This window comes from Berghia stephanieae, chromosome 7, assembly GCF_034508935.2.
Source record: "Berghia stephanieae isolate SIO BIC M18660-M18661 chromosome 7, UCSD_Bste_1.3, whole genome shotgun sequence".
Taxonomy (NCBI): Eukaryota; Metazoa; Mollusca; class Gastropoda; order Nudibranchia; family Aeolidiidae; genus Berghia; species Berghia stephanieae.
Window position 1 is genome coordinate 59,238,185 of NC_088366.1, and position 7,642 is coordinate 59,245,826.

General features: G+C 34.5%; 1 long non-coding RNA gene across 1 annotated transcript; it reads right to left on the reverse strand.

Annotated features, from left to right (window-relative positions):
- Positions 1 to 5,656: 5,656 nt before the first annotated feature.
- On the reverse strand, positions 5,657 to 7,640 carry LOC144977570 (uncharacterized). The gene is made up of 3 exons (XR_013646334.1): positions 7,628 to 7,640; positions 6,281 to 6,407; positions 5,657 to 5,797 (listed from the first exon to the last, which is right to left on the reverse strand). It is a non-coding gene; the product is annotated as an uncharacterized LOC144977570 (long non-coding RNA).
- Positions 7,641 to 7,642: the final 2 nt, after the last annotated feature.

Below are 7,642 nucleotides of genomic sequence, written 5' to 3' on the forward strand. Positions count from 1 at the left end.
TTGGTTCAACTGCGAAACATATATAGATTCCAAGATATGAAGTGAGTAGAAAAGTGCCAGAAGACAATAGAGAATAAAAAATTTTTTCGCGGCGGTGGTGGGGTTTGAACCTGCGACCTTATTGGTACGACAACTCCGCCTGGCAGGTGAGAGCGTGGCTCTACCGTGTGAGCTATCCACGAACACAAAAATATTCGTTTCAAACCCAAAGTCATTTCTAGATCCCTCTCTCACCCACTTCTTGAGATCGCCGATTCGTTCACCACCATCGCGAAGTAATTTTGACCAGCAGTTAAGCTTAATAGCCAATATTCTCATCACAAACATATAACATAGAAACGATTGAGACATTGAGTATGCTCCGGTGTATGGGGTGAATTTTTAATTCAGAAAAGTGAGTGGAGCAGGCACTTATTTTGGTAACAACAAGATATGAAGTGAGTAGAAAAGTGCCAGAAGACAATAGAGAATAAAAAATTTTTTCGCGGCGGTGGTGGGGTTTGAACCTGCGACCTTATTGGTACGACAACTCCGCCTGGCAGGTGAGAGCGTGGCTCTACCGTGTGAGCTATCCACGAACACAAAAATATTCGTTTCAAACCCAAAGTCATTTCTAGATCCCTCTCTCACCCACTTCTTGAGATCGCCGATTCGTTCACCACCATCGCGAAGTAATTTTGACCAGCAGTTAAGCTTAATAGCCAATATTCTCATCACAAACATATAACATAGAAACGATTGAGACATTGAGTATGCTCCGGTGTATGGGGTGAATTTTTAATTCAGAAAAGTGAGTGGAGCAGGCACTTATTTTGGTAACAACAAGATATGAAGTGAGTAGAAAAGTGCCAGAAGACAATAGAGAATAAAAAATTTTTTCGCGGCGGTGGTGGGGTTTGAACCTGCGACCTTATTGGTACGACAACTCCGCCTGGCAGGTGAGAGCGTGGCTCTACCGTGTGAGCTATCCACGAACACAAAAATATTCGTTTCAAACCCAAAGTCATTTCTAGATCCCTCTCTCACCCACTTCTTGAGATCGCCGATTCGTTCACCACCATCGCGAAGTAATTTTGACCAGCAGTTAAGCTTAATAGCCAATATTCTCATCACAAACATATAACATAGAAACGATTGAGACATTGAGTATGCTCCGGTGTATGGGGTGAATTTTTAATTCAGAAAAGTGAGTGGAGCAGGCACTTATTTTGGTAACAAGATATGAAGTGAGTAGAAAAGTGCCAGAAGACAATAGAGAATAAAAAATTTTTTCGCGGCGGTGGTGGGGTTTGAACCTGCGACCTTATTGGTACGACAACTCCGCCTGGCAGGTGAGAGCGTGGCTCTACCGTGTGAGCTATCCACGAACACAAAAATATTCGTTTCAAACCCAAAGTCATTTCTAGATCCCTCTCTCACCCACTTCTTGAGATCGCCGATTCGTTCACCACCATCGCGAAGTAATTTTGACCAGCAGTTAAGCTTAATAGCCAATATTCTCATCACAAACATATAACATAGAAACGATTGAGACATTGAGTATGCTCCGGTGTATGGGGTGAATTTTTAATTCAGAAAAGTGAGTGGAGCAGGCACTTATTTTGGTAACAACAAGATATGAAGTGAGTAGAAAAGTGCCAGAAGACAATAGAGAATAAAAAATTTTTCGCGGCGGTGGTGGGGTTTGAACCTGCGACCTTATTGGTACGACAACTCCGCCTGGCAGGTGAGAGCGTGGCTCTACCGTGTGAGCTATCCACGAACACAAAAATATTCGTTTCAAACCCAAAGTCATTTCTAGATCCCTCTCTCACCCACTTCTTGAGATCGCCGATTCGTTCACCACCATCGCGAAGTAATTTTGACCAGCAGTTAAGTTTAATAGCCAATATTCTCATCACAAACATATAACATAGAAACGATTGAGACATTGAGTATGCTCCGGTGTATGGGGTGAATTTTTAATTCAGAAAAGTGAGTGGAGCAGGCACTTATTTTGGTAACAACAAGATATGAAGTGAATAGAAAAGTGCCAGAAGACAATAGAGAATAACAACTTTTCTACTCACTTCATATCTTGTTGTTACCAAAATAAGTGCCTGCTCCACTCACTTTTCTGAATTAAAAATTCACCCCATACACCGGAGCATACTCAATGTCTCAATCGTTTCTATGTTATATGTTTGTGATGAGAATATTGGCTATTAAGCTTAACTGCTGGTCAAAATTACTTCGCGATGGTGGTGAACGAATCGGCGATCTCAAGAATGTGGGTGAGAGAGGGATCTAGAAATGATTTTGGGGTTTGAAACGAATATTTTTGTGTTCGTGGATAGCTCACACGGTAGAGCCACGCTCTCACCTGCCAGGCGGAGTTGTCGTACCAATAAGGTCGCAGGTTCAAACCCCACCACCGCCGCGAAAAAATTTTTTATTCTCTATTGTCTTCTGGCACTTTTCTACTCACTTCATATCTTGTTGTTACCAAAATAAGTGCCTGCTCCACTCACTTTTCTGAATTAATAGATTCCAAGAGCACACTATCAAAGCACTGAGTTTGAGATCACCTAAAAGTCTCATCCAGACACAAGCACAGGTCTCTACTAAGAGGAATACACTCAAATGTTTACAAATCATATATAATACATAAACAAAACATAATACAGCGCATAACAGAGAGATGATTTACAAGTAAAAAAATATCATCTCCAAAAACTATAACTATACATTCGACTGTTTCCCTCGCAGACAAGGACTCTGGCCAGGATCAGGACAAAACTTGGTAATCACATTCCAAGACAAAGACAGAAAGCAAGTTGGAAAACAGATATAGGGGGATAGAAGACACAGTATGTCCCTCCCTGCCCACTATGGGAGACCAAGTAATCTCATCCCAAGACAAAGACAGAAAGCAACTCGGAAACCAGATAATATAGGGGGATAGAAGACACAACAAGTGACCTCCTGTCCATCTTGGGAGGTCAAAAACCCTCCAATAGACAGTAACATTATAAGAAAAAAATAAATGAAAAAGACTTAATATTAGAGTGTACTTCTTTTTTATTATTAATAATACTGATTGTATAATATATATATATATATATATATATATATATATATATATATATATATATATATATATATATATATATATATATATATCATGAAGTCAAATAACTGCATAGAAATAGCACGCCAGACATAATAATAATAAATATTACATTGTAATAAGTTAAAAAAAGCATCAAGATTTTGCGCTGAATCCAATAATATAAATTAAGGCTATAATATTAATAAATAACAGTCTCGGGGAAAAACAATAATAAACTGAAACGAGCATTATCACTTTTGATTGGCTGCTGATTCCCGTCTGTATGAAAAAAAAAAACAAAAAACAAAACAAAAATAAAGTAACAAAACAAAAAACAAAGAAAAATTTCAACAACACCCCCCCCCCCTCCAAAAGAAGCATTAAAAAAAGTACAAATAAACAATTAAAAAATACAACTCAAAATATCAGGTAACTATACACATACACCTGTAATACTACCCCCCCCCCCCCAACCGGGAACACAGAATAACCACAAAAACAAATAATTTAAAACATAACTAAATAAAAGGGAGGAATAAAAAAATAGTCTTCGTTACCCGTGAATTGGTTATATATTATTATTATTATTATTATTATTATTATTATTTAAGCTCTACCGAGACTTTCATGAAAGCGAAAGCATTACATTATCAATGTATGTTGTATCCAAAACTCTTCAACACGTTCTCTTGTGTATTTTCCTTTTAAAAAAATAATTCTGTCACAAGATCTAGATTAAAATAATTTAAATCTTATCCATGAAATATGAAACGATAATGCCAATTTTAAAAAAATATCCCATAAACCTTGATCCTACATGAACCCCCCACCCCCCCCCCCCCCAAAAAAAAAAAACAACAAAAAAAAAAAACAAAAAAAAAAAAACAAAACAAAAACAAAAACAAAAACAAAAACAAAACAAAAATAAAACCCCGCACTTGTCCAAGTACAACACAAGAATGAGATCTGTCAATAATTATTGGGTTTTACTGTTATCAAAAATATTTAAAATGTCGATATATCTATATAAAAAAAGTAATATTATCGTAACAATCTCATAGTCACCGATAACAAGGACAAAGCATAATCGTAACAATCTCATCGTCATCGATAACAAGGATAATATTATAGCAAAATCGTAACAATCTCGTAACAATCTCACCGAGTTTTGTTTGTTTTTTTTTAAATTTGTAATCAATACAACAAAGGTCACTGAGTACTACCGTCAACCAAGATACGCAAGTAACACACATACCCACACACACACCCACACACACACACACACACTCATATTATATTTATTGTTATTCATAGAAAAACAATATGCCCATAATATTACACAACCCTTTATCATACTGTATAGTAACATATATACTCCTGTGTACATTTCTTTACGTTTCCAACATTTGATAAAATAAACATGCTATAGGGAATGAGATTAGCGTCCCTTGATTGGACGTCACCCATAGTCTGTGACGTCACCGGCGAGAGACGCATGCGCACAACCAACATAACGTTCTCTCTCTAATAACTTTTCCGCCGGTGACGTCACAGACTATGGGTGACGTCCAATCAAGGGACGCTACTCTTCCGCTAATCTCATTCCCTATAATCTGATATTGCAGTTGCAGCAGTTTTGGTTGTATCAATAAATAAATAAACTGTGTATAAAAATATGGATACTTGGCGTTAAAAAGGCAACATATTTATTATTTTTATAAATAACGTATATATAAAGTCCCGAGATAATGTACAGGGAAATTATACACTGTATAATGTTTAATTAAGTAGGTATTCAATATCATTTTTTAATAGTTTAAAAAATTGGAATATTGCTATGATGATGATGATAATGATGATGATGATGATGATGATGATGATGATGATGATGATGATGATGATGATGATAATAATAATAATAATAATAATAATGTTGATAATAATAATAATAATAATAATAATAATAATAATAATAATAATAATAATAATAATAATAATAATAATAATAATGTTGATAATAATAATGATAATAATAATAATATATGCTTTATTGATCCAAAAAAATGGAAATTCGTTTACAGACATGGCATGCATATGATGATGATGATGATGGTGGTGATGATGATGATGATGATTATGATTATGATGATGGTGGTGTTGGTGATGGCGGTGGTGATGATAATACTAGATCAATAATTACAACAATGGTTTCAACAACAACAGCAACAAATCATTCATAAAAATAGCATCTTTAATTCGCGAATGTCCCAGGTTTGAGAGGTTTTTTGCCAAGATGAGGGTCATTTAAATCGATCGATATTTGAAGGACGAGTTTTCTGGCCAAATTTTCAAATATTATGGCGTTTTCCAGAGTTCGGCAACATACTGGTTTACAACATGTATAATTTTAGTGCATTTCTCCTTCTCGTTACCTTCCTCGTCAGCGTCTTCATCATCATCACCTTCAACGTTTATGACATAATATTAATTATCATCTTCACAAAGCACTTGGTGAAGGCGTTTTTGATTGATTGGCTTGTTTCAGAGATCATTGATTGGTCTTTTCGCAGGTTGGTTGGGCAGGCATTCTGTCCATCAATGTGGCTTTTTGCTGCAAATGGGAGCAGCGAGCGCCTTGACTAGGTTCAGTGGTCACGATATTTTTGGATGAGCTCATGTGGCTTGTTTTTCTGGAAGCCAGTCAGCCTGTGTAAATAAACAAACAAACGGTTTTAATGAATTATCGTTTAACACATTAAGATATGGTCTCTCTCTCTCTCTCTCTCTCTCTCTCTCTCTCTCTCTCTCCTCTCTCTCTCTCTCTCTCTCTCTCCCCCTCTCTCTGTGTTTATGTGTGTGTGTATGTGTATGTTAAAAAAAAAAATCCAAACAGACGCGATACACGTTTCCTATATTTTAAGCGGGTTATAGTGTAATTCTATAGTAAATTTAACTTTTGACAATATGCAGTTTTCAAATCAGACAAAACTTTAGACAAAATAATCACAAAATAAATAAACATGCTTTTTTTTCTCTCCTCAGAAAAACCACAAAGTCCATTATCACTTACACCATAAATAGCTTTTAAAACTATTTTTAAAGTTAAAAAATACGACATCTGGACATTTTTTTTTAAAGATAAGGGAAGAAGATTGATGAAAAATTGAAGAGCTGGTTATCCATACTTACAGGAGGAACGTCTCCAATGAAATAGTCGGATAACATGTCGTATGCATCTCGGCTGTGACCTTGTCGATGAAAGCGGAAGTTGCGTCACACCGGCATATTCCATTATAATATCCTCCCCACCGGGGTGCTAAAATTAGAAATTGAAATAAAATTGATAACATTTGAATTTTGGATACGTAGATAGATATATAGAGATAGGTAGATAGATAGATAGATAGATGGATGGATTGATAGATAGATGGATGGATTGATAGACAGTTAAATAAATGAGATAGATGGATGGATAGATAGATAGATAGACAGATGGATGGATTGATAGATAGTAAAATGAGAGAGAAAGATGGATATATATATATATATATATATATATATATATTATATATATATATATATATATATATATATATATAGAGAGAGAGAGAGAGAGAGAGAGAGAGAGAGAGAGAGAGAGAGAGAGAGAGAGAGAACAGAATATTGAATATTTTAAAACCATATGCCATTCGTTATTAATAATAATAATATATTTTATTTGTCGACAGTATTATTCATGGACTATCTCGTTTGAAATCAATAAATACACACTGACTAATTCGTTAACACAGCCTTTTCGTCGTTCACACATATTAGGCTAATATGGGATGATAATACACAAATTAGCATATTATTGGATATTGACACAACACTGTAAACCAAATCTAAATAGACGCTTACAAACATCGGTTGGTAGAGAACTAGGATCACATGCAAAGGAACCGAGATCGATGTTGTTGTTGTTGTTGTTATTATATTATTATTATTATTTTATTATTATATTATTATTATTATTATTATTATTATTATTATTATTATAAGCATTATTATAATAATAATTATTATTATTATTATTATTAATTATTTTTATTATTATTATTTATTATTATTATTATAATTATTATTATCATTATTATTATTATTATTATATTATTATTATTATTATTATTATTATTATTATCATTTGTGACTCACCGTCCCTAAACGGTATTATGTCGGGATGACTTGGGTGCAAAAAATTGAATTTATTGACAAAAACATGAAACTTGGCATTTGTTTCGATTTGTTATGTTAAAGAATGAAGACAATTTCTCACAATGCAAAAGCTCAAAAATTGGTATTTACTAGATATCAATTTAATTCTAAAGTCACTTTTCGGGGTCCAATTCACACCGACATAATACCGTTTCGAGACGAAGGGTCACATTTATCATCATCATCATCATCATCATCATCATCAATATAGTCTTATCATAACCATCATCATCATCATCATTTATTTGTAATTATAAATGTACGGATTTCTTTCTAACTTACCGATCTGAGAAACTG